The following is a 27,500-nucleotide window of genomic DNA, read 5'->3' on the forward strand; positions in this document are numbered from 1 at the left end:
GCAGGAAAACTGTGGGGGGGGGAAGCGTGGCCGTTTGCCCCGGGGCACAATACCGCGCGGTTGCTGGATCAGATGTCCCGGCGAGGTTGCGTGGTTATGGTGGAGGTGCTGATCACACGGGTATCCGCACCTCCACCCCACCGAGAGCAGCAGGACGATGGGAAGGGGACAGAACCAGCCGCCGCCTCTGGGAGGGCCGTGCACAGCCCACTCCAGGCAGGGTCCGTGGGCCACACACAAGGAGGGGAGGGGGGAGTAACCCGCCAGATCCCCCCTCCCCAACAGCTGGCTGCCCACCCACCCTCCCACCCTCCCTCCCCGGGACACGCGGCCCGCACTCCGCCTGGCCGCTGCCGCCCACCCCCATCGCAGCCCCCGTGGTCCTCCCCCAACCCCAAGGACGCCTTGCGTCATTGCGAGCATGCGCTGTTGCGCGCTTCCGGAGGCACGGGGGGGAACAACCCGGCGGGCACCGGATGCCACGGGGGCCGGCAGGGGCACGATCAGGCGCCCGCTCTTGCCGCGCAGTTCCCGGAAACTAGTACCTCTGAGGCACTAGTTTGTTACTGCGCGGCAAGAGCGGGAAGCCTCGGGTGAGCCACGGGAGCCCTACGCTCCCCAGATGTTGCAGTGAGATCGGGCCCGGAAAGTCCGCCTATCTTCCGTCGGTTCAGCGTCGCTAATGCTCCGTGTGACCGCAGCCCTGGTGGACTACTGTAGTATTTGTGATTTTGTGGTAGTCCGCATATCAGCAGGTAAAGACTCCATTGCTGTCTTCTGAAAATAGAAGGAGCCATTAAGTCTAACAAGATGGTGGCTTTCTTTAAGACCTACTTAAAGTGCTTTTATGACACATCATTTGTGAAACCTACTTAGTTGAGTTTTCTCTGGATGCAAGATTCTGCATTTGGCTGCAAATCTGCAGAGAAACAGGAGTGATCCATAAACAGAGACTGCAAGAGATGAATGAAGTATAGCAATTATATAGTATCTTAGCATAGTCAAAGGACCATCTAGATATGGTAGTAGGCAAGGCATGGCATCCGGGCTTCTGGGTGAGGTAGTTGAGAAGCACCTGGCTGCACTGGATGAGTACAAATCCACAGGGCAAGATGGTATGCACCCAAGAGTGCTCAAACTACTTTCTAGAGCAGAGGTGTCAAACTCATTTGTTATGAGGGCTGGATCTGACATAAAGGCCACTTTGCTGGGCCGTGTGCCATAAAACATCATGCCAGGTACCAGAGACAGAAACTGTATAAAGGACAGCAGCTGATAAGCTCCGAGTTGGTGTATCCTCACTGCAAGGGCCATGGGCTGGGAGGGCAGTACAGAGGAAAACCCACCTAGGCAGACTGGAGAGCCAGCAGTGCAGCACTGGGCAGATGTTCCCACGATGCTTGACGGCTGCAGGCAAGCTTGTTCTGCCATGCTGAAGCCACAGTGGAGATACTCCCCCCACTCCCCCCAGCACTTCCTCCCTTGCATTGGTTGCTCACAGACCGCATAAAAGCCCTAGACGGGCCTAAACTGGCCCCCGGGCCTTATGTTTGACACCCCTGTTCTAGAGAGCTTGCAAAGCCTTTGTCCATCATCTTCCAGACATCTTTGAGGATGGGACATGTGCCCCAAGACTGGAGGAGGGCGGATGTTATTCCAATTTTCAAAAAAGGGAGGAGAGATGACCCAGGAAACTACAGGCCAGTCAGTCTGACCTTGTCCCAGGGAAGATACTGGAGCAGATTTTAAAGGGATCAATCTGAAAGCATCTAAAGGACAACTTGGTGATCCAGGGAAGTCAGCATGGATTTGTCCCCAACAGGTCCTGCCAGACCAACCTAATTTCCTTCTTTGATCGAGTGACGAGCTTACTGGATTGAGGGAATGCTGTTGATGTTGTTTACCTGGATTTCAGTAAAGCTTCTGACAGGGTAAACTAAGGGACTGTGGACTGGACTCCAGGATAGTTAGGTGGATAGAGAACTGGTTGGAGAACCGCATTCAAAGAGTACTTGTCAATGGCATTTCATCTGAATGGAGGGAGGTGTCCAATGAGGTGCCACAGGGCTCAGTTCTGGGCCCAGTACTTTTCAATATTTTTTTATAACTGATCTGAATGAAGGCATCAAGGGGCTACTCATTAAATTTTCAGATGACACCAAATTGGGAGGAACCAGAAGATAGTGATAACATTCAATGAGATCTGAACACACTGGAAAAATGGACAGATGTGAACAAGATGCAATTTAAGAAGAAGAAGAAGAAGAAATTGGATTTATACCCTGCCCTTCACTACCCAAAGGAGTCTCAGAGCGGTTTACAAACTCCTTTCCCTTCCCCTCCCCACAACAGACACCCTGTGAGGTAGGTGAAGCTGAGAGAGCTCTGACAGAAACTGCTCTTTTTCAAGAACAGCTGTGCCAGAACTATGGCTTGCCCAAGGTCATCCAGCAGGTGCAAGTGGAGGAGTTGGGAAGCAAACCCGGCTCTCCCAGATTAGAGTCCGCGCACTTAACCACTACACCGAACTGGCTCTGTAACAATGATAAGTGCCGAGTTCTACATCTGGGTAACAAAAATGAGGAACACACATACTGGATGGGGGATGCATTTCTGAGTACCAGTGTGTGTGTGTGAACAACATCTTGGGGTACAGGTGAACTGTAAGTTAAATATGAGCAGCCAGTGTGATGTCGCAACAAAAAAGGCTAATACGATCTTGAGGTGTATCAACAGAGGCATAACATCCAAACTGCCACTGAGTCTGTACACTGCATTGTTCAGGCCGCACCTGGAATATTGTGTGCAGTTCTGGAGGCTTCACTTCAAAAAGGATGTAGATAGAATGGAGTGGATGCAGAGAAGAGTGACGAGGATGATTGAGGGCCTGGAGACCAAGCCCTATGAGGAAAGGGACTTGGGAATGTTTAGTCTGGAAAACAGGAGTTTGAGGGGGGCATGATTGCTCTCTTTACGTATTTGAAGAGCTTTCACTTAGAGGAGGGCAGGGAGCTGTTCCTGTTGGCAGCGGAGGATAAGACTCACAATAATGGGTTTAAATTAAGGGCAGGAAGGTCCCAGCTGGATATTAAGAAAAACTTTTTTACAGTAAAAGTTGTTCAACAGTGGAATCAGGTGCCTAGGGAGGTGGTGGGCTCCCCCTCACTGGCAGTCTTTAAGCAGCGGCTGGACAGACACTTGTCAGGAATGCTCTAGGTTGATCCTGCACTGAGCAGGCTGTTGGACTAGATGGCCTGTATGGCCCCTTCCAGCTTGGTGATTCTGTGATTCTATGACTTCACATATACATTATCTCAGTAATCCTTACAATAACATTCTAAGGTAGACCTGTATTATTATCCCTCATACTTCAGATGTGGGGATGATGCTAAGAGAGAGTGGCTTGTCTAAGTTCACTATCATGTTTGTGGCAAGACTAAAATGGAGATGTCAAGGTTCATAGCTTAATCATTCAACCCCTTCTAGCTGTCAGTGTGCTTCTCACATATAGACAGTTTTCTTTTTTTTTTATTATATCCCAATTTATCCCTAAACATCTATTTAACATTTTTTAAAAAATTCAAGGTAGGAAGGAAACCCAGTGTAGCTCTTCCACTATTGCAAGGCATGTACAGATGTTTGGTTTCCCCAACCCCCAAACAACTGCTGCCCTAAGCCCACTTGGGCTCAACTTAGATAAAGCCTCCCATCAAGATTCTAAGGTCATTTCCTCCATGGGGGCTCTACCTAGCTAGCAGGCTGGTCTTGCAAGACTTTATTTACCAGTCTCCATAAACCAGGGAACATCTGGATCACACAGTAAGAAAAGTGCCACAGAAAGTGGCCCAGCCTTTACTGCTTTTGCTGCTGCTGCCTCGTTCCCCAGGACTCACTCATGCTGCCAAGGCAATCAGCAGACCTCCAGCCAAGACAAGGGGGGATAGGAGAAACTTACTAGGATGAGCTGGGGGCTTCCCCTCAACCCACCTCTACCTCACCAGCTGCAATAGGCCACCCTGGTAAAGACTTCAGCTTATATCCACTGTCAGAATACAACTAAGGGATCCCTGCCTTCCCTTAACAGTACATTGCATCCAGCCTTTGGTTGTTTTTTGAACTGCCTGGTGCTCTGGAAAGGCAGCATATAAATGTTTTAAATAAATATTCACATTGTGTATGTGTAAAATGCTGTCAAGTCACAGCCAATTTACAGCAAGGGGCTTACAACACAAGTGACAAGCAGAGGTGGTTTGCCAGTGCCTTCCTCTGCAGAGTCATCCTTGGAGATCTCCCTTCGAAGTAGTGACCCTGCATAGCTTCCAAGATCTGAGAAGATCAGGTCGTACCATGCCGCTTTCTCTCCCAAATACTTACATTACTAGGGCTGACCCAGGATCAATCAGTGACCTTCGCTGCTGACCTGGGATTTAAACCCTGATCTCCATAAACAAACCCACATACTTTTAGGTACACTGCACTAATGTTGATCATCTATCACTAGTTGCCAATAATCCACATGCAGAGATTAAAAAAAATATATTATTCAGGCATCAGCCGCAAACATGAGGCTTAAAACAACATGCAGTGAGCCTGATGTATGATTGCATTTGACGTGGGTAAATTGTTTATTGACTGTATTTTTTTATTTGAAATGAGCTGTAATGGGCTTTACTCACTCAAATTGAATCGTAATCTGGAACAAAACATAACAAAAAGATATAGACTCTCTTTTGTTTTTTGGCTAATAATTACATTACATATGGAGGATCAAAAAGAAAAGAACCAAGTAAGGGCCGAAAGAGGAAAGGGTAACGAACTGAAATACATTACAATTACATATAAGCAGTATTTGGTGGATTGCTTCCTTTCATGTACAGTGTGGGGATTATATATTTTCTCATGCTGCAGTCTGTAGACATGTATAGATTCTTGGGGTATTTAGGAGAATGGATGAAATGACCTATTTGGCTTCTGTTAGTACTTTTGATGCCCTGACCTGGATAGCCTAGACCAGCTGATCTCATCAGATCTCAGACGCTAAGCAGGGTCAGCCCTGGTCTAATGGGCTTATTTGGATGGGAGACCACCAAGGAATACTAGGGTTGCAGAGGCTGGCAATGACAAACCACCTCTTAATATTTCTTGCCTTGAAAACCCTATGGGGTTGCCATAAGTAAGCACTTTTGATGTAGAGTTCAACAAAAGTATCTGGAATATGGATTCTCAAAAACCCATCGGTTCAGCTTTGTCCAGTTTGCTGGTTGCAAACAGAGACCTTTTTTGATTATCTGTTCAGTAGTCTGTCAATCTGTTTATGGATGTCCAGCAGTTATTTCATTGTATTGTTTTCTAACCATGCAGTACAGCACAGCTGGCTTTACTCATGTGTGTCTTCTCAGACTTACTGCATAACTGTACCTCTCAGAAGGCAGTTGTTTAAATAGACAATTAGACTACTCACAAATCACTTAAATCAGTCATCAATAAATCCTGTGTTTTAATAATATCCTACCCTTTGGTGTTCACCTAAGTCATTCTTCATCCAAAACTGCCGGTGGACATAATAAATAAAGTTGGACTTACCTCTCAGTAGACCTGCTTAGACTTGCTCCCTTTGAGACTTTTTGCAATACTCTGTAGATTTATAACCTTCTAAACCCACTGTCTTCAATTGACTTAGGAATGTATAACTCTGATTAGGATACCACTGCAAAGTGTTGAGCTCCAGGTAGATATGTTCAATACATATGTACATCTGTCTATTTGGATTATAGTTTTACTTCCCTTTAGACTTTTTCTTTTCTGCTTTTACAGTGTCTCTTTTTATGAGTATTTGTGTGTGTGTGTGTGTGTGTGTGTGTGTGTATGCCTGGAAGTCATGGGCCCCGGTCACATGGGAGGTTTTGGCCTGGAAGAGGGATGGATCGGGGGCACAGCAAACGGGCACAAGCACACTGCAACATCTGGGAATCGGCGTGTACCCGTCCCCAATCCGTCCCTTCAGGCCGGTAATGCGGATGAAAAAAGAACATGCTAAAGAGCAGGACTTACCTGCAACGCCACAGCAAGCACGGCCGTTGGATCGCCGGAGCGCTCGTCTTCAGGAGCAATCCAGGCTCCCGGCCGAACTGCGCATGCGCACACATGTACAATTCAACTCCCTCGCTCTCTCTTCAGTGTCTTCCCCCTGGCATCTGATCGTGTCGGGAAGCAACTGCGCGACGGCTCAGGGGATCTATGTGATCCCCCCGCCGCATATCTCTTTTGGTGCGGCTGTAAAAAGCCGCACTTCGGCCGTGCTTTCTCCCCCATGTGGCAGGGGTCATGGTTGACTTCTGGCGACCCCTTGTGGGGCTTGGACATTTCAGAGAGGTGGCTTGCTATTGCCTGTGTCTGCTTTTACAGTGTCTCAAAGTTTTGTGTTGTTATTGTTTAATTGTATGAAAACTAATAACACACTGAACTGAGAAGATGAACCAAAGACTGCAGAGCCAGGTCCGTTGGTTTTTTTTGCAAGTCTTCAGGAAAGTAGAGAACTGGGCAGCAAGCAAAATGTGCGTCCCCAGAAGCATTCTGGTAAAGGCTCAGAAAGAATCGCACTGTGCTGCTTAATTATTTGGAGTTCATTATGGATGAGCAAGTGCTACAGATAACACTGTGGAAGCAATTAAAATGTACTGTGATAGCGTATTTTCCAAAGGCATTGTTGATTCCAGTTGCTAAAGTGTCCAGTCATCTTGATTGTCCAAAATGTGTTGGTTTCCTCAGAGGAGACATCCATCAGCTGGGTTTAAAAACAAAACCATTCTGTTGTTTGCCTATTGGTTTCCATGATTCATGGTGCTACAAACCCCAATTAACCCTGCTGTGAACCTGTTTACAGGCCGTGTTTTCTCACCAGCTTCCAAACAGAAAGAATTTAAACCCTTCTTTATTTTGGCAAGTTTAAATATTTCTTATATATATTCTAAAAAGTCTTGATGTGTTTGACACTTGGTTATTAGTATACAAGGGAGAGTATAGGAGACAGCTTTTTCCCTGCTTGATTTACCACTTTTAAATCCTGATGCTTGGGACTGGGGAATGGAAAGAGCTGAATGTTCTGGAGCTCCTGAGGGAACAGTGTCTGGTCTCAGGTCTTACATCCACCGTACCAAAAAAAGTCAGAGTTGTTCACACTTTCCTGGGTTACTCATGTAGGGTTGCCAACTGAGCAAGAAAAGGAAAGGAAAGAAAAAAAGCCTGTTATGATTGCTGGCATCTGGGCCTGGCCACTTGCCAGAACTTTCATATGTGGAAAGCGGAAATTTGTCCTTGTTGTCAGAATTGTTTGTGTAAACTCAGAGGGCTGGAGGAGGTAGTAATAAAAATCAGCTTCATAATTTCGTTTTGTTACGCTTGCTTCAGCTGAGAAATACAGCTTGAGCATCCCACAACGTTGCCTACAGAGAAATTTTGATGTGAATTTGGAGGTTTGTTTTCAGGCGAAGCATCACTGATTTTAAGGTAAGCAAAGGCCACGGTCAGACGTGCCATTTGGTGTGGAGGGGAAGTGAGCCTATTTCTCCCGGTTGAAATTGACATGGTGTTGTGTGATCACACATCCTTTGTAGCTGTGGGCTCAGCCCATCACTGTCCGATCAGACGGCATGTTCGGCACATTTGGCCGAGTGTTGTTGGGAGGTTTTTTTTGCCTTTTGTTTTCCATGTGCATAAACGAGGAATCACACCTCCGCACTGAGGGTTCCCCATGGAGTATGCAGTTATGCGCATATTGCTAAACGAGGGGGGAAAGAACAGCACCAAGTTGGGATGGAATGAGCAGACAACCCTGACAGCATGAGAGCATGCTTGAGCGATCAGACAGGGGAAAGTCCATCTGTAGCCTGTCAGCAAGCATTAGGACCAGACTTTCCCCCGTGTCTTTCAACTCCGCTTCCGTGGTAGGGCAGCACAGGGTGGTGATGGCTGCAGGACCTTTCCCAGATGTTGCTGTCGGATTGTGCCCTTTAGATCCATCAGGCATTCACAGGTGAGTTAGATCTAAAGGCACATCTGACCGTGGCCAAAAACAGGTTGGATAAGACAGGAAAATATCCTGAGAGTGAGGAAAGATCAGATTGCCACCAAAACTTAACTAAAGATAAATTACATTGATTATATATAGTCTCTTGGTTAGGAATGTCCAAGGAGTCTCCAGAGACGCTGAGTGAGTCTAAGTAACATTAGCAACACCTTTTGTCCTATGCTTCAGAATGACAGCTTTGCTCACTTCAGCAGAGCCTTTTGCAGGTATCAACCTGCAAATGAACAAAATCAACAACTACCTGTACACACACATTTTCTGTTGTGGCCCCTGCCTTATGGAATGGACTGCCTGGCAGGGTCATGGGGGGTCCCACTCTCCTGGCTGGCATAAACTATGCAACACTGAATTATTCAAGAGGGCTTTTCTGCACAGTTAATAGGCCTGTACTGTAACAAAATAGTCCAGAAAAATGCTTAATTAAAGGGCTAGGGACTGTGGTCTATACTAGTATGTGTAGTTCATAGTGCCTGTTGCTGTAAGTAGGATCTTGCTGTGTAACACATCATGGTAACACTTATCATTTGTTCCATTTTATTTTCCGATATTTGGTTGGTTCCAGATTTCCACTATAAAATCCTATTGCATTGTTTTATTGATGCCCCATCCTGTATTGACTTACTATGCAGTGTACCTTCAGTCCCTGTGAGAAAGGTGGGCTATAAATAACACAAATAAATAAATAAGTAAGTAAATTCACACCATGCATCTGATAGGTAGGTCACTATTATTCATGTTCTGCAGATGAGGATTTGGGAATGAGAGTAAACAACCACTAGTTCTCCATTCTACTAGAACAAAGAAATGTGCCAGGTGCTGGGCTGTAAGAGCAGCCAAAGACAATCCTGCTGCAAGGAATGTAGTATTATGTGACAAGGGGGGCATTTTTGTACAAGCTGATTTCTTGCTAAAGGGCATTCATGGTGAGTAGATATGTTTGCAGTTAAAGGAAGATGCCTGTTTGATGGCTTTGGATGACTCAGTTTTATTAAGCGATCATGGATGGTTGTTGCTACTATAGAACATTCCTCAAATGTTTGGGTGGGGGATGGAGGAAGCATCTAAAGCTACAGTGTATCATGTTGTTGCTGTTGTTGTTGTTGTTGATGATGATGATGATGATGATGATGATGATGATGATGATGATGATGAATTGTCAGAGTCAGATATTTGACTGGTAGATGGTGTTCTGCAATTTGAGATCTAGCCAAGTTCTTGGGAATTGCAGATGTATCTTTGCAGGATTCTTGCTTGTTCCAAGCAACACTATCTTCTGTAGCTGAGCTGGTGTTATTTGCTCAATGTCCAGAATGTCCAGTTGTTTCTTGAGACTTCTAGGCACTGCTCCAAGGGCTCCCATGACAACTGGCATGATGGTCACATTCTTCTCCCAGGGACACTCTAGCTCTATTCATAGGTCTTGGTATTTTGTGATCACTTTTGCTTTCTTTTCTATTCTGCTTTCTTCTGGAATTGCAGTGGCAGTGATTCAGACCCTATTTCTCTTCCCCTTCCCCCTTCAATTGTAATAGCAGGGTTATTATGCTCCAGATATTTGTCTGTTTGTAATCAGAAGTTCCAAAGGATCTTTGTTTCACCATTCTCTGTGATCTTCTCTTGTTCGCGCTCCCATGAATTTTGGGCTGATGGTGAGCCATACTTCTTGCAAAGGTTCCAGTGAAACATAACTGCAACTCTATTGTGACATTCTTTATAGTCAGTCTGAGCAATCTTACTGCAGGCACTGAACATGAGGTTGACTGTTTCATCTTTTGTCTTGCAAAGTCGACATTTGTTGTCATCACTGGTCTTCTGACTCTTGATTTCATACTATTTGTTCAGGGCAAAGCACTGGTAACTACACAGGAGTCCTGTGCTTCCATCTCTTAAGCTCAGATCTAACAATACATCAAAGGTGTTAAGGTGCTCTTTCAGGAGTGCAGGGAACAGCAATGACATTGGATCAAACTGCTTGTCTGACCGCAGTCATAGTCATTAACCCTGGAAGCATAGTAGCCCCTAGACCCATCTCAGCTGACCAGGCAAGAAGGATACCAGAGCCACTGAAAGGTCCAAGAGAATCAACAGAGTTACATTCCCTGACTCTTTCCTGGTGGAGATCATTATTCAGGATATCCGAGGCAGTCAGCCTTAAAATCAGGACTGAAGCCAGACTAAAATGGGTTGCATAATCAGTTTTTATCTAATAAATCCCCACACTGCATAGCCACCACACAAATAAGATATTTGTCAGCAGATGATAGCTGTTTTAATCATTTTACTCCAAGGACAGTTTCTTCAGGAGAACACAGGAACGTAAAAGAGCTTTGCTAAATCAGACTAGTGGTACATCTAGTGGTCAGCCAGTTGCCCTGGAGGGCCAACAAAGAAGGCATAGAGGCCAAGGGCCTCCCCCTGGTGTGGCCTCCTAGTACTGGTATTCAGAGGTCTGCTGCTGAATACAGAGATTCCCTTTAGTTGCTATGGTTAGTAGTCATTGATGGACCTTTCCTCCATGAATCTGTCCAGTCTCCTTTTCAAGCCATTTACTCTCAAGGTTATCGCTATATCTACTGGCAGTAAATTCCACAGTTTAATTACTCACTGGATAAAGAAGTATTTACTTTCCTCATTCTTTAATTGATTTTACATCAACTGTGTTGGGTGCTTCCAAGTACTAGTAATATGGGAAAGGGGGAAAGGTTCTATCCAATTTCTCCATCCCATGCATAATTTTATAGATCACTATCATGTATCCCCTTAATTGATTTTTTTTCTAAACTGGAAAGCCCCAGACTCTTAAGCTTTTCATCATAAGAAAGGTGTTTCAACCCCTCAGTTGTCTCAGTTGCCTTTTTCTCCACTCCCCCCCCCCGAAGGAGTCGCACCATTATCTCCAGCAAGGCAATAGAGGATGTAGCCAACAAAGAAATCAGAAGTCAGAGCACTCAGAGTTGGCTGGAGAAGAAGGAGCCTTAGGACTGTGCATTTGGTTTTTTGGGAGCTGATGCTTCTTTGTAGATAGTGTGGTTGCTCTCCCATGTTCATTGTGTACATATTTTTTAAAATGCCATAAGTCTCCATTGCTCTTTACATCCTAGGAAATGAACCCTGGAATGTGCTCTTGCTCTGGGTAGTATGCAAAAATGTGAAACAAAAACACATGTAGGACCCCCCCCCCCAATGGCTCTTCAGCAACTATGTTGATTCCACAGTAATGCCACTTTGACTAGTGATAGACAGCTAGTGCTGTGTTGCTTTCATCCCTCACCCTCTCAGAAGTGATACTGACAGATTCAGAAATGAGATGTAAGCTTGAGATTAGTCTCCTGTAAAATATCGGTTTTCAGTACGTAAGGGCAGGCTGTCTTCGTGGTGGAAAAAATAAAGTCTCCCTCCTCCTTCTCCCCCCCCTATAAAAACAACTTGACATTTTTCAGTAATACTTTTTAATGAGCATTGCTGTGAGCTAGAATATAATGAAATTTGCTTGAAAGTAGCCCAGGCTGGTGATGCTTGGCAGAGCAGAGTGGCATATGGTAAAACAGTTGTGATTTATTGGCAAGCTCTTTTGTAATTTCCTCCCTCTTTTTCTGGGTTTTTTTTTTTTTTTGGAAAGCCAGCAGCTTTTGGTATGGTGGCTTGTATTTTGAGATTCAGTACTGAAAAGAACTGACGGCTGCTGAACAGTGCATGATTTTAAATGGAAATGCCGCCTAGGCTTTTATGGAACAGAAACTTCTCATGAGCATTTGCATCGGCAGCACTTCTAGATACGTGATTGTGCATGGAACAAACTTGTGGCTGCCAGTCTTTAAAAAAGCATCCCTTTGTGTAAGCCACCTTGGGACAGAAGAGCCATTTAAGGAAGCCAGGACAGGGCAGTAGAGCCTTCCTTTTCAGGCTTGGGAACTTCTCTGGACAACTGGCAGTACACTATGATAATGAATGGGTGTATATAGTAGGTTTCAAAGGTACAAGTTCCCCCCTTTAAGAAATAATGCCAAAGGTACAAGTTCCCCCCTTTAAGAAATAACTAGCCTGTGTCGATTATGATATTGTAATTTTTAAGAGGTGCTCTGCATAGGGATCTCTCTGTAAAAAGCAACAGCCAGCTGTTAGTGGTAGAACTGATCTCTGTGGTCTGGAGATCATTTGGGAGAACTCCAGGCCCCACCTGGGGGTTGGCAATCCTATGTCTTTTGAAATGTTTAGGAGGTTCTGTAAGGCTGCTAGAGGTGATCACATCCTAGTAATTCACATAGACTGGATCCCAGTCTCTTAGCCTAGTTCTGGCTGCTGCCTTTCTGTAGCTCATACCTTTTAAATGACAGGGAAGATGGCAACTGATGTCACCGTGCCTATTTTGAGCCCCTATGAAGTCTGCACACTTGTTTTTGTAGACTAGAATGTTCTTTCTGCTAACTTTCATTCCTGTTTCTGATCATAGCATAAAGCCTCTGGTGGCTTGGTCACTAGCAAAAAAAAAAATGTCTGAGGCATTTGGCAATTATTTGTGATCTGCAAAGAAGGACCGGCTGTAACTATCTGTGCTGATGAAGATTTAATTAATAGGGCTACATTTAAAAGGGTGCCAGCTAATAGCATTAAAGCATTTAAAAAGAGGTTTTCATTATTCATCAAGATGAAACAGAAAACTGATACATATTTTGTGATGCACAAAAAGCCAGACCCCCCAAGTGATTTTTTTGTGTCAAAAAATTTCCATTAGATTCCATTGCTGGATACAATGGTGACTATAGTATCAGTGTTTGTGTGATTAAATCTGTTACTTTATAAAGACTTGAATCTGTTTTTTTTTTTCAATATTGTTATTGAAAGCTATCTGTACTAATTAATTTCATGGTCATTCACATAGGCTTTCAATGAAATACCTGTTTCTAGCTGTAGCTTTCCACCCTCTTTCTGTTTAGATTGTAAACCTGTGGACAGGGTTCTAAGTTTTTTCATAATCTTTTTTTTTAATTCTGAGTTTTTATATTGAACAGCACCTTTAAGAAATAAGACACTGGATCCAGCAACTCATCACCAGAAGTGTGGAATTTTGCTTTCATTCTCCTTCTGCCATCCTCCCCCAAAATTGTTCTCCATAGTGCGCCTTGAAGATCTCTTTCTATGAAGCATCCCCTATCTCTCTTTTATTGAAATCTCAGTTACTTTTTGTTGTTTACAATTGAAACATACTTTTCTACAAATATCTGTTTGCAAACAAGTGGAGCGGAGGAAGGAAACCAAAAACTAGCTGATGAAGAAGACAGATACTCCATTGCACATGAGTATCTTGTCTTTTTTTTTTTGAGCAATTAGCCCTTCATCACAGGAACACCGCTATATTCCAAAAAGTGTGGGTGCTAGTGAGCTGCAAAGAGTGCCTGCTAGATTTCATTTTATTTTCACCTGTTTTGTATCACTTCACCTATTTTGAATAAAATCTTCAACATTAATGAGTTAAAAAGAAATACTTCTCATAATATTACCCCAGTAATTTTTATAGCCATATTATTATGCCAGTCTTGCAGACAGGTCAGAGAAGGGGAGTCTGAGGCTTCCTCTTCTCTGCCTGTAATGTTTCATGACTTGGAGTTTGTGGTTTGACAGTATGTGAAGGATCCTGCCCTGAAGGCCCAGAGACTGGACTTAATGAACTATGGCCTCTTCTAACCCTTTGATTCTATAAAATGTCTGAAGTCCCTGTCCAGAAGGCATAGAAAGATTGTCAGTGGTGTCAGGTGATATTGCTGCCTGGACGTTGGATGACATGAAAAACCCAGCGGTCACTTCATTGAGTTTGTACCTTCAGAGCCAGTCCCTGCTCCTGGGAAAGACAGTCAAATATGATTACGAGGAACATTTTGATCTCGTTTTAATTAAGATTGATATTTATATGTGGCAGCAGAAGTCCCACTTGTGCACAAGATTTGGCAGAGAGAATGGACACTTTTAGGGGTGGGATTTAATTTGTAGAGGCATTAAAGCATGCAAAGGATGGTGACATCGTCTAATTGTTTCATACATAACTAGCGCAAGTAACAGGAAGGTCCTGAACTGAGCCACATGCATCTATTGATCGTGGCAATCTAAGGGGACTCTAATGATGTCCAAACTAATCTTGAAATGTCCTGATAGAGTAGAGAGGAACTGAAGGTCTCAGTTGCTCATTTTTTAATCTTTGTAGAGGCTACAGCACAGTCGTTCTGAGCTAATTCCAAGGAGATGCAGTAATACCTGCAAGCATGTTCCTTGGCCTCATTGGGAACACTTGTCCATCCTTAACATAGCATGTAGAGGAGTGATTGTTCATTGAACTTGGAGTTTCAATTATCAAATCTCCCAAGTCACTCTCAGATCTTGGCTGCCTGTGGCATCATGCCAGTCTGTTGCACGTCCACTTGCAATGTGACATAAGATAAGGTTAGCCAGTGAAATCATGAGAAGGTCAGACACAGAGGTTACAAGCAAAGGAGGTGTCTGCAAGTGACAGAGGGAATGCTGGACTGCTGGTTGTTAACAGATTTAAAGATCCTCTTAATGTAGGTTTGACAGTTTGATACCACAATGTACTGTGCACATGGTCACAGTCACCAAAACGGAAACAGACAGTGCTTAGAAAAACATACTATTTTTATTCATATAAGAAGGTCTTTTTCTGCCTTAGACTCTCCTGCTTAAATGGAGACTAGTTAACCAGAATGGATTAAAACAAAACAAAACAAACAACTGTGAACTGCTTTCACTGTGTTGCCATTAGATAGATGTAGTTCTGCTTATCTAGTTCAAAAAGCTGTAATTGGGTTGCTAATACAAGGAAACAATACAAGCAAGATGTCAGTTCTGCAACTGATGGCTGACAGTTGCCACAATAGAACTTGTGTACACTGTGTTTACTCAGAGGACAGAGAAATTGCAGGATTCTACAACTACTGCTTAGACATCTGTAGTTTCTATGCTTCCATTATGCTAAAAAAGTAAGCCTTTGTGCAGAATTCTTTTCATTTCAGAATAAATTAAACATTAAGCAGCTCCATGTTGTTTAAAAGAAGGCTGAAAGCTATGATTCAAAACCAGATTTTTTATTATTATTATTAGAAAGCACACAATAATTTTGCTTGCAAGAGCGTATGCAAATCTGGCATTATTTTGAGGTCATTAGCAAACTGAGGGTTCCCCCCTCCCATTTCATGAATAATGTTTAAAAGAAAATGTAACATCAGACTCATTGCTCACTAAGAGTGGCTGCTCATGTACATGACACACAGCTGCTCTGTAATTGCGTGTTTATGTCATCATACACACAGGCGTGCGTGCGCACACACATGCATTTTCTGAATCTGTCAGAAACATTTTAAGTTTTTACCTTACATGGTTTTTTGTTGTCGTTCCTGTTTTCTTTCCCCAAGATTTGTATCATTTTGTTCCCTCAGCTTCTCCTGACAGTCATATTTGTTCTTACTGCTCCATAGTTTGGATAGCTCAGTATCCTTAGCCGTTATTTGCTTCTAAAGTTCCATTGCGCCTTTGCCAGTAGAAGGGCACAAGTATCATGTTCATGCTGAGCTACTTCCTTTTCTGTCCTTCCACCTCTATTTTCACATAAAGCAACTTCAGTATAAAAAATACAGGCCCCTTCCTCTGCCTCTCAGTGGATTTCCTTCCTCTGCCTCTCAGTGGCTTTGCTTCACCTTCCGTCTCTAGTCCCATTTCCTCAAAGAAAGCCCCTACCACTAGGGCTTCCAACCTCCAAGTGATACTGGGAGATCTCCTGCTATTACAATTGATCTCCAGATATTAGTAATCAGTTCCCATGGAGGCAATGGCTGCTTTGGAGGATAGCTTCTATGGCAAGTACCCTACTGAGGTCCCTCCCCTCCCCAAACACCACTCTGCTCAGGCTCCACCCCTAAAATCTCCTGGTATTCCCCAACCCAGAGCTGGCAATCTTACCTACCAGCCCACCTCCTCCTTTGTCCAACTGTTCAGACACTGGCTGGGCTGATAACTCCCACTATAACCATCTTAACACAACATACTTTTGCAGCTGCAGTAAAGACAGTTTTGTAGTCCAAATACAGGAGGTAGCATTAGAAAGATAATCAGTTGGATCCATGCAGTGTTTTTTGTTAGCGGAAAGAGGAAGAAGAAGTTGCCTTTGAGCTAGTGATCATCAGACATGAATGAACAAAAAAGGCCAATGCTATGCTGGGGAATATTAGGAAGGGTATTGAAAACAGATCAGCCAATATCATAATGCCCCTGTATAAATCAATGGTGCGACCTCATTTGGAATACTGTGTACAGGTCTGGTCACTACACCTTAAAAAGGATATTATAGCTTTAGAAAAAGTGCAGAAAAGGGCAACTCGAATGATACAAGGGTTGGAACACTTTCCCTATGAAGAAAGGTTAAAGCGCTTGGAGCTCTTTAGCTTGGAGAAACGATGGCTGAGGGTTGACATGATTTAGGTTTATCAGATTATGCATGGGATAGAGCAGGTAGAGAAAGAAGTACTTTTCTCCCTTTCTCACAATACAAGAATTTGTGGGCACTCCATGAAATTGTTGAGCGGTCGGGTTAGAACAGATAAAAGGAAGTACTTCTTCACCCAAAGAGTGAGTAACACATGGAATTCACTGCCACAGGAGGTGGTGGTGGCTACAAGCATGGACGGCTTCAAGAGGGAATTAGATAAGCATATGGAGCCGAGGTCCATCAGTGGCTATTAGCCACAAGGAATAGATAGGGACTCCGTGGCAAGTGATGCACAGTATTCTTGGTGCTTGCGGGGGGGGCGAATAGTGTGAGGGCTCCTAGTGTCCTGGCCCCACTGCTGGACTTCCTGATGGCACCTGGTATTTTTGGCCACTGTATGACAGAGTGTTGGACAGGATGGGCCATTGGCCTGATCCAACATTGGCTTCTCTTATGTTCTTATGTTCACATAGGATAGGAACTGTAGTAAAGAGTAGAATTGGGCAGGATAGAAAGAAAAATCTGGCTGGATTCAGCCCAATCTTTTCAACTTATTTACTTGGAGGACAGAAATCCCATGTTCCAGTAGAAACTATACTAAAAAAAAAAAAATCCATGAATCATACACCTCCCACACATCCCATCCTAGGAAGAGTTCACTGTCAGACATGCAAAGATCCACGAATATCTCAAGTACACTGACAAAAAAAAATAAGTACTGATAGGACATGTTTATAGTTATCGTTTGGTGCTCTAGGCTGAATAACTTCTCAGTGTCTCATTTTATATTTCTTTGTTGATGGGATGATAGACACTTCTCTGATGAGGAAATATTTTTACTGGTTAGATACTCATGGCAGAAAGAACAATTTTCCACAGCTCATTTGTTTTGGATAGACTGGCATAAAATGAATTAAAGACTTTCCACTGTTTAGTATCTAGGTGTGTCTGTGTTATTTTATAAATATATATTTGTGCCTGATGGATCATTGGGATTCTTTTAAATGTATTTTAAAAATCAATTAGACAATTAATACGGTGCTGTTTAGGATGTCACTATCATAATTATTGTATGCATGAAGCTTTTGTACACTACCTACAATCTCCTTTATTATCGTAGAAACCATTATTGTCAAAGCTGTTGAAACAATCAAAAAGTGTTTAGCTGGTTAATCATTTGTCTTTCATCTGGTTAATCAACTAATCATTTAATTAGTATAAATATATATGCATATTAGCAAACCTCTTTTGAGATCATGAAGGGAAGTGAAATACAATTTACCATTCAATAAACAAAGGCTCAGTTACAGCCACACATTCGCCAACAGCCCCTGGTTACCAAGGAGAGTTCCTGCTTTCCGGTTCCTGGCCTTTGTGAATAACCCCTGTTTTCTCCCTAATTGGACTTGTGTCAGTAATATTTAACAATTTTGTTACTGTGAGATGCTGAAGTGTTTTTCCCCAGTAGAAATTACAAATCGTATTGTTATATACACGGACCACCACCAGGGGTCCGTGGCTAAAGCAGGAGCTTGGTCCCAAACACAAAATGGACCTAGGATCCTAGTCCACCGGGAGTCCACCAATAGCACCCTTGGTGGGATATTCAAACACTCCAATGGGGACAGAGGTGTGCCAGGTGGAGTGAACTGCTGATGGATCAGCGTCCCATGATCCTGTTGGACCACCTACATCCAGACCGGGCACCAGACCCAAAGCGTCTGATGGAACAAAGGGACGCTCCCTGGGGGTTCTTTCGGGTGACCCCATGTTCATCCGGAACATTGGGAGAGGGCCCTCCTGGATTGCTGGCCGGGTAGTCCAAGTCACTTGTCCGGTTTCTTATGAGGTCTCTACAGAGGACGGCCAACTCCTGAAAAAACACATTGACCAACTTAGGCGGCGACAGCTCCCGGAGGCTGAAGAGCAACCCCAGCTCGAGGGACCAGGACTCTATGTACCGCAGGCCAGCACTCGACCCGAACTCCCCCACACAGGTGAGCCCCCACTGGTCGAGTCCCCGAAGAGCCGCCGCCACCCTCACCACAACCCGAAATGATCAGCCAGCCAGAGGCAGCCGTAAAAACCCCGTGTCAGTGCCCCGGCATTCCCTCCGAGAACGCAGACCCCCCACCTATCTGAAGGACTATGTAACATAGGTTGGATCAAGACTAAGGGGGGAGGGGTGTTATATACACGGACTGCCACCAGGGGTCTGCGGCTAAAGCAGGAGCTTGGTCCCCAAACACAAAGGGGACCTAGGATCCTAGTCCACAGGGAGTCCACCAATAGCACCCTTGGCAGGATATTCAAACCCTCCAATGGGGACAGAGATGTGCCGGGTGGAGTGTATATAGTTGGCCTTGCAGGGCTGTTTTGTGTGTCTTGTTGTGAAGTACAATAAACGTGTCTGAACGCATGTCATAGTCTGAGTTCTTCATGCGTCGAACCCAGTTCTTTTCAAGTATATAATACACTGTTATTTTATTACATAAATTGAACATTGCTTGTTTGTCAGTGAACAGTACCACAAAAGTAGTGAAAATAAAAGTATCACACTGTGTCCCTATTTTCATTGGTGAAATATTGGCATCTGCCCCCTAATTACTATAAATATGATCCCTTTTACAGTAAAATTACAGCCATAACTAAACATGTGTTGCATTCAGATGCCATGTATACCTGGGATTACAGTGAACTGTGTACAGATGCACACAGATTGTCGGGTTCAGATGCATTTTTTTAACTTCCTTTTCTCCCCCCTTGTAGCAAGAATAGCAGTTAAAAGCTTACTGCAGTTACTTGTGATGTGCAAATGTCAGTTTACTAGACCTAGTTTCCAGAGTTCCCTCTAAGATGAGTGTGAGCTAGTTCACAGTTTTTTAGCCTCTGGCTCACACATTTTTGTCTTAGCTCAGGAAGGATGGCTCCAGAGCAAACTAATTTATGCAGTAGCCAAATCGCTCGCTCACAACTTTAATGCCAGTAGCTCACAAAGTGGGATTTTTGCTCACAAGACTCCACAGTTTAGAGGGAGCATTGCTTTACCCCCCCCCCTCCATGGAGTCCTAAACCACAGTTTAATCCAGGTTTAGACAATACATGATAGTTGCAGGGTTTGATTGCGTAAGTACAGGAGACAGTTTTAAAGTAAAGAAATGGAGAAGCAGACTAGCTTATAATATCATTCTCCCCTCCTCCGTATTCTCACAACAACACTGTGAGGTAACTTAGGCTATGTGACAGGCTCGAGGTCACCCAGTGAGCTGCCCTGGAAGAGTGGGTTTTCTAGATTCTAACCTGATTCTCTAACTTTGTCACCATTCTAATTGGGGTTGAAAGCATTAGAAGTGAGAGTGGGACTCTTCTTGCATTGTAGCCCTGACCAGTGTTCCCTCTAAGCCGAGTTAGTGTGAGCTAGCGCACCATTTTTTTAGCCTCCAGCTCACACATTTTTGTCTTAGCTCAGGAAGGATGGCTCCAGAGCAAACTAATTTAGGCAGTAACCAAATCACTCCCTCACGACTTTAATGCCAGTAGTTCCCAAAGTAGAATTTTTTGCTCACAAGACTCCACAGCTTAGAGGGAGCATTGCCCCTGACCTGACCCCTGACCTGCCAATGTTTACTAATCAAAGGTTTTTGAGATATCCGTTCACCGATCTCCCAGCATCTGCTATAGTTCAGCATCTTAGTACACGTAAAGGAAATTAGTGTACATTCTGCCCTGTTTGCCCTTGACTTCATCCTTTGTTGTCAGATTTTTGCTTGCAAGTTCCTTGGGGCACAGAATTGGCTTCCGGTAACCTGGAGGGGGAAATGCTGTCTACATTGAGGATGCCATAAAAATAAATAATTAAAGTTTCGGCTGCATGTTATTAAAGTTTACATGAGAACAATATGCAACAATTTCCCCCAAAGACCGCTGCAATTTTAATTTGAGTGGAAGTGCTGATTTTGCATGATTAAATTGAATACGCCTGAAGGTTTCGGCTCAGGTAAAGTAATAAATAACTGCACAGAGAAAGCTATAAACATTGCAGTTCCAGTGTAAAATTGTTGGAATGCTGTTGGATTTTTTTTAAGTTACATGTGAGTCCCTTCTCTTATGGTGAAATTAACAGTGAGAGATACTATAGAGGAGTTGTTCCTTTCTCCAGTCCAGTTTGAACTGGAAAATAAATACTGATGCTAAATAAATCAGAAAGAGGACCTTCAGATGTAGTGGTTTTCCACACTGGGTTTTTGTTCCAGCTTGACTTCTTAACTGCATTGTTTCCCCCTTTCCCGTACACACAGTATCATTTGGGTCATTGCTCTCCTGGCTTTTCTTTCCCCTGAGGTTTCTTCCCACCTCCACCACCCAGAGTGACATATATCAGTCTCCTTTCTTTCTATGCTATGTACTACCTGGCTGTGCAAAAACAGTTTGGAAAAAATTGCCCCTTCTCCTTCCTCCTAAGTCCTTTCCTTCATTCCCAGTGGATACGATTCCATTGTAAGTAGCGCTTTGCTGGATCCAACTAAAGGCTCCTATTTCCTAAGGTTAGTGGACATAAAAGATCTGACCTTTGACCCTCAATTCAGTGGCTTTCAGTGTAAAGTAGGAAGCCTGCTGCTCTATCTAGTGAACTGGCATTCATGGTTATTAATGAGTGTCTAACACTGAACAGTACATACTAAAGTATTCATTTATTATTTTGATATTTCATTATGTTATGTCAGAGTGCATCCAACCGGCTTTTCCACTGATGAAGAAGGAAGGAAAGGTCCCCTTTGATCAACCAAAAAGGATAATGAGACATGCACAGACAAAAACCATGTCAAGGATCATGGGGCATGCATGGACAAAAGCCATATGTGAAATGGGTTGTGGTAAGGAGGGGTGAGATTGACTGGGAAAGATGGTTGTTTCCATCCCATTATCTACTAGCAACTTTGGGGGAGGAGTACAGGAGGAGGGAACTATGACTTTTGGGGCTCTGGCTTACTTTTCTGTGGCCCTTATGCTTTTGATATTCCCTGGAGGTTCCATTACAATATCGAACCTGATAGTTGCTAATAGTCCTATCCAATGCTCCCTCTAACTCAGCTTAGAGGGAACACTGATCCTATCCATCATAAATTTGCATAATTCCCTTTTAAAGAAATCTAAGCCAGTGGCCATCACTCTATCTTGACACAGTAAATTCCATAATGCTTTGTATCAAGAAGTGCTGATGAAACACACCAGCATCCTTTTGGGCCTGCTTCTATTTCCCCTAACTTGTGACTTGCAGTTTACCTGAGTTGCTCTTATTGTGGCTGTAAGCACAGTTCCCTCAAAGCTGTGCTAGGAGATGCTGGCACAAAATGTTTCAGAGGTCATCTCAGAGGATTTCTGCTTCAGTTCACAAACAGTGGAGAATGGGGGCACCTCCTTCTGGGCCCCATAAAATTTGACCCACAGTCCAATCTTTTTGAAACTTTTTTTTGAGGAGAGACACTAGCAGCTATGCTGCAAATTTGGTGCCCCTACCTCAAAAAAACAGCCCCCCTGAACCCCAATACCCCTGGGGTATCTCCATTGATTCTCCATTATAGCCTATGGGGCCCATTGACTATAATGGTCTCAACAGACTATAATTGAGCCAGAAAAAAAAATGATTTTTTTTTGCACACCCCTATTAGGCTTTTCAGTATGATTTGTAAGCTGTTTGAGTCACAGGGAAAAGTGGGATATAAATATTTGAATAAATAAGTAGTTTGGGCAGTTTGATAACATTTAAGCAACTTCCTGTTTGTTAGGTTAGGCAGGGTTCTGACAGTGATTGTTCCACCTCTGTTATACTTGACACACAGCAGAAAGAAAAACAACAAGAGGTAGGTTGAACTGCAGGAGAAAGACATTCAGTAAACACTAGAGAATGCTCCACAACACCCCTAGAATACAAGTGGGCTAAACTACTCTTTCAGCAGTATTTACAGTAACTAGTCTGCCGCTTCTCCAACAAGATGTAGATACTACTATGTTAACATAATGTTTATTAGGATTAACTAAATTATCATAAAGTTCACTAGCACTGCTCCTCAGGTTAGATGGATGAGCGATCTAAAACCAAAAAGCAAGAAAACAGGATTTACACAAACGGTAGGTCGATGGCAGCTGGCTGCAATGGACCACACGAGACTTATGAAGAGACATTAAAGAACATAAGATGCGTTTGCCGGCAAGCAGAGAGACCGGCCGTGTTTTTTGAACCGGGAAGAAACGAGGGTTAGAGCAGGCGGGACGTCCGAGCAGCCAGCATTCCCCAGCCAGCCCCAGAGAAGCCCGCAACCGGCAGCCTCGCAAGGCAGCGGCGCCTCTCTTCCGCCTCCGGAGCATCATCACTCGCGGGGCAGCGGCGCTTGCGTACCTTGATGCGCTCCCGGCAGTGGGACAGTGTCCGCTCATAGCCCAGCTCCCGGAGAGACATAGCCAGGGCCCGGGAGACGCGCTCGTACATGGCGGTCCCGGGGGCCTTGCTGCCAAAGATGGTGCCGGCGCCCTCCAACTGCTGGTAGCGCGCCTCCACCAGCCGCAGCCCCGGGAAGCTTGGGCCCCGGGAAGCGCAGGGAGGGGTGGCCGGGAGCAGGGGGCGGGGCTTGGTCATGTTACCGCCCCACCCCCTGGGCTCCTCACTCCCAGAGCTGTGCTCCATCTGACCCCTGATCTTTAGTAAGTTAAAGCTCCCTATTGAGTCTCCATTACCTTGAGGGTTTCTCCAGCTCTCCAGGCTAGCCTCATGTTCAAAAGATGGCTGTCTGCTCCCAACCTCAGACAAGAGGTCTGCTCAGCTCAGCATCCCAAAGAAAGAGAGAGATCTACTGTTGCCAGGATAATTTATCCCCTCTGTTCATCCTCCCCCTTGACCCCAGTCAGCCCAGGTCAAGGTTTCTTTTTCTGTTGTCTCCAGCAAGTTCCTTCCGGAAAACCTATCTAGGAAACAGTCCTCCCAGCTCATATTTCCTGTCAGGAGAAGGAGGTGGGAAGGGGAACAGCTTGACCATCTCATTGTCTCTCCATTCATATTTGTATGAAGGTGGCTGCTGTCCTCTCCCCTTCCCTGCCTGTTCTTAGCTCGGGGTGGGAGGTTGGGAATAGGTAAACCACACAGTCAATAGGGCTCATTGCCAACTCCCAGAAGACAAGGCATTTCACCACAGTGCTGTTCAGATAGTCCAAAACAAATGTCAACCAACACATGAAGGAAAAGCGAGCAGTCCTGTCTGCTGGCCCTTCTTCCAGTCTTCACTGGTATGTTCAGAACCAACATGTTGAAAGCTCAATAGTCAGGGTACAGATCATGTAGAATCATAGAATCATAGAATGTTAGAGTTGGAAGGGACCTTGCAGGTCATCTAGTCCAACCCCCTGCACTAGTATACTGAAAGATAGCCCTACATACCTACAACATACCCGAAAGATGGTCGTCCAGCCTCCGCTTGAAAACGTCCAGCGAAGGAGCATCCACCATGTCCCGAAGCAGACTGTTCCACTGCTCAACCACTCTTACAGTTAGGAGGTTTCTCCTGATATTTAGCCGGTAATGACTCCCTTGTAATTTCCACCCATTAGATCCACCCAAAGTCCATGTGCAGACAGCTTGTGTCCATGTAAATTCTGTGCATCAGGAGCAGCCATTACATAAAGAAGCTGAGGTTGCATTTAGTCATTCATCATCCACAGAAGGCACTGACAGTCATGGAGTTTCTCCTATTTTCCCTTCTTCCAGCATTCCCTTCAGACCCTGGTGAGGTTGATCCCCAAAATCGAAAATTGTTTTCTCCTTCCACTTCTGGCAGAGCTTTCCTGACAGAGGAGGGGGTGATTTTGGCCTCCTCCCCCTCCACACTGAAGCCTCAATCCACGAAACTCTTAGTTTTCCTGCCCAGGTTGGGAATTACCTGCCTTCAGTTTCCTGTCACCTAGCTAATATCTTTGGTAAAGACCACAGAGACTAGGGAAGGGAGCCTAGAGTATCATCTAGAAGTGACATCACATCCTTCCCAAACTTTACCTTCTCCAGGCACCATCCCCCAAATTTCCAAGCATTTGCTAAGGCAGGTTTGAAGTAAATTAATCCATGTTGGTCCACTGTGTTGATTGTTACTCATTTTCATGTGAACACTTGAAGCTGCCTTCTATTGAACCGGAGTCTTGGTCCATCAAAGTCAGTCTTGTCTACTCAGACTGGCAGTGGCTCTCCAGGGTCTCAGGTAGAGGTCTTTCACATCACCTACTGCCTGTTCCTTTCAACTGGAGATGCCAGAGATTGAACCTGGGACTTTCTGCATGCTAAGCAGAAGCTCTACCACTGAGCCACACCCCCTAAAATATTTAGTAGAGGGAAGATGCAGCTTCTTTGCATTTTACACTTCCTTCCCCTCCCTAGTGAGTTTCAGAAGCTGTGTAAAATGGGCATTTTGGTAAATTGCAAAGTTTAAAGAGATTTCGGGGGGGGGGGACCCAAACAGGTTAATGTGCAATGGTATTTAATCTATCTGTAGAAAAGTCCTCTCTTCTTTGAAAGCATTTGTTTATTTCATCTGCAAACCTTAGAGTGTACACCTGCCCAAGTCCCTCATTATTCAGCTGCTGTCTCTTACATCTCTTGGGTGCTTGACAAAATATCCAATTGGCTCTTGGTCTTGGAAAACAGTTTATTTTCCATTGTGTTTTCCTGTTTTTCTTTTCAAAGAAAACAGCAACACAGAAAAATAATATCCATCATGTTCTGACAGAAATCATATTTGAGTTTGCCAACCGAGTGTTCTTTTAGCAAACTAAAGACATGTGGAATGTATTCTCTTCCACTGAGTGTAGTGGAACCTAAAGATGCTCACCTGTGGCTGGATCATGATTTTTGTTTCTGTTCTGGATATAAGTGGGGTGCCATGGTGAGCACAACTTTCAAAATATTGCAGGATAACAAGATCAAAAGAAATATCTAAAATAAATCTGTGAGTGCTCTAAGCTTGTCTCCTGTGTGCTTTGAGCCCAGTGGGGAATAGACATATGTTGGAGTCAGAGCCTCAAATCCTTAGCCCCAAATGGACGCAAGAAATTCCCTGCCCCCCCTTCCCTAAGCAATATTACCGGTGCCCGAGATGCCCGTGAACATCAGATCATCCCAGATCCTGGTATATTTCCCCATTTTTTGCTGGGGAGGGATGGAATTAAGTGATAAAATGTTGTTACCCAGGAGACTCAGGGTCAATGTTCCCTCTAAGCTGTGGAGTCCTGTGAGCAGAAATTCTACTTTGTGAGCTACTGGCATTAAAGCTGTGAGCGAGCGATTTGGCTCCTGCATAAATTAGTCTGCTCAGGAGCCATCCTTCCTGAGCTAAGAGAAAAATGTGTGAGCCGGAGGCTAAAAAACTGTGAGCTAGCTCACACTAACTCAGCTTAGAGGGAACACTGCCCAGAGTGGCTTATAACCTCATTCTACTTTCTCCATTTTATTCTCATGACCCCTTGAAGTAGGTTAGGCCAAAAGACAGTGACTGGCTCAAGGTCACCCTGTGAGCTTTCATGGCAGAGTGAAGATCTGAACTGAGGTCTCTCAGATCCTCGTCTGACACTCCAACCACTGCATCACATTATTTGTTTTCATTACTAATGTCATTCTCCAGGGGTTCAGCTCTTCCCTCAACATCTCCCGAAGTTAAATAACTGTGAGAGGAGCATGTGCATTATTTCTAACACTCATGTAGATAAATGGATGCACACGAGCACTAAGGCATCATGAACACTTAAGTGCACAACCTTCCATTTTATACAGAGCAGCTGTGGAGTTCTGTTCTGAACTGTTGCTAACCTATTTTAGGACAATTATATGTTTTCTTTTTCTGGTATAATTTTAACCAAAAGAGCCATTACTCTCTTGCCTTTTTAAATAATAGAGGGCAGAACTATTGCAGAGTAAATGAATTCAGCAGATGGAGAAGAGCATTCAGCAGAGAGAATGGGGCTCATGAACTGATCCTTGGTATAAGAATAGGGATATCGAAGGAAATGTTGGGCAGCATGCAATTACGTTTTGGAACAGCCAAATTGCCAGCATTCAGTGGCCTCTGACAGTCATTTAGTCTGAATCGTGATGTACCAAACCCATTTATTTTCCTCTGTCAGATGTTGAAGGATATGACTATCACATGGCATTTGGAAAAGTCTGGTATGCATGCAGTAGGAGGGGAAGGCTTTGGGGCAGAAATAGTGAGCAAGATCAAGGAAATAACCTTCGAGGGTAGAAGCAATAGCAGTCTTCTCCTGATGAAATTAAATGCTGAACAACTGTTGCAGGAGATCTGCAAAAGTTAATCAGTAGCGAAATAAGGGAAGAAAATCACGCTATGACTATCCTTCATTTGCTGTCTGTTGATAGCTTTTTTAGATTTGAATTTTTAAAAAATTAAAAAGCAAAACCAAGAGGCAGTATGGTAGAGTGGTTAGAGTGTCAGAGAAGGATATGGGAGACTTAGATTCGAATCCCCACTCTGCCATGGAAGCTTGAGGATGACCTTGGTCCAGTCACGTACTCTCAGCCTAACCTCCCCCTACAAGATTGTTGTGATGATAAAAATGGAGGAGTGGAGAAATATGTAAGCTGCTTTGGGTCCCCACTGGGGAGAAAGGTGGGATATAAATGAAGTAAGTAAAATAATGGAGTAGTTGAAGTCCAGGCCCTAAAATCAATGCATTGAGGTGTTCTGCTTATTTGTTCAAGAAGTGTAATGGAATGAAAGGGCAGAATGGAATGCCCTTGTAATGGAATGAAAGGGCAGAAAAAATCACACCCAAGCTCCAGGCTTTGCCTTTCCAGGATCTCAGGCAGAAGATCTTTTCCCTGACCAGCCCCTTGAGATCCTTTACCAGAGGATGCCAAGATTAAACCTGGCATTT

At 44.2% G+C, this 27,500-nt stretch overlaps 1 protein-coding gene and 1 non-coding gene across 2 annotated transcripts in view; one reads left to right on the top strand and one right to left on the bottom strand.

Moving 5' to 3' along the window:
* The window catches only part of LOC107111006 (neurexin-1), a 736,478-nt gene that overhangs the window by 355,252 nt on the left and 353,726 nt on the right, over nucleotides 1–27,500 (top strand). The window lies entirely within an intron of this gene.
* On the bottom strand, nucleotides 24,856–24,927 carry TRNAA-AGC. The gene has a single exon. It is a non-coding gene; the product is annotated as a tRNA-Ala (tRNA).

The sequence above is a fragment of the Gekko japonicus genome, unplaced genomic scaffold, assembly GCF_001447785.1.
Source record: "Gekko japonicus isolate JY-2015 unplaced genomic scaffold, Gekko_japonicus_V1.1 scaffold447, whole genome shotgun sequence".
Classification (NCBI taxonomy): domain Eukaryota; kingdom Metazoa; phylum Chordata; class Lepidosauria; order Squamata; family Gekkonidae; genus Gekko; species Gekko japonicus.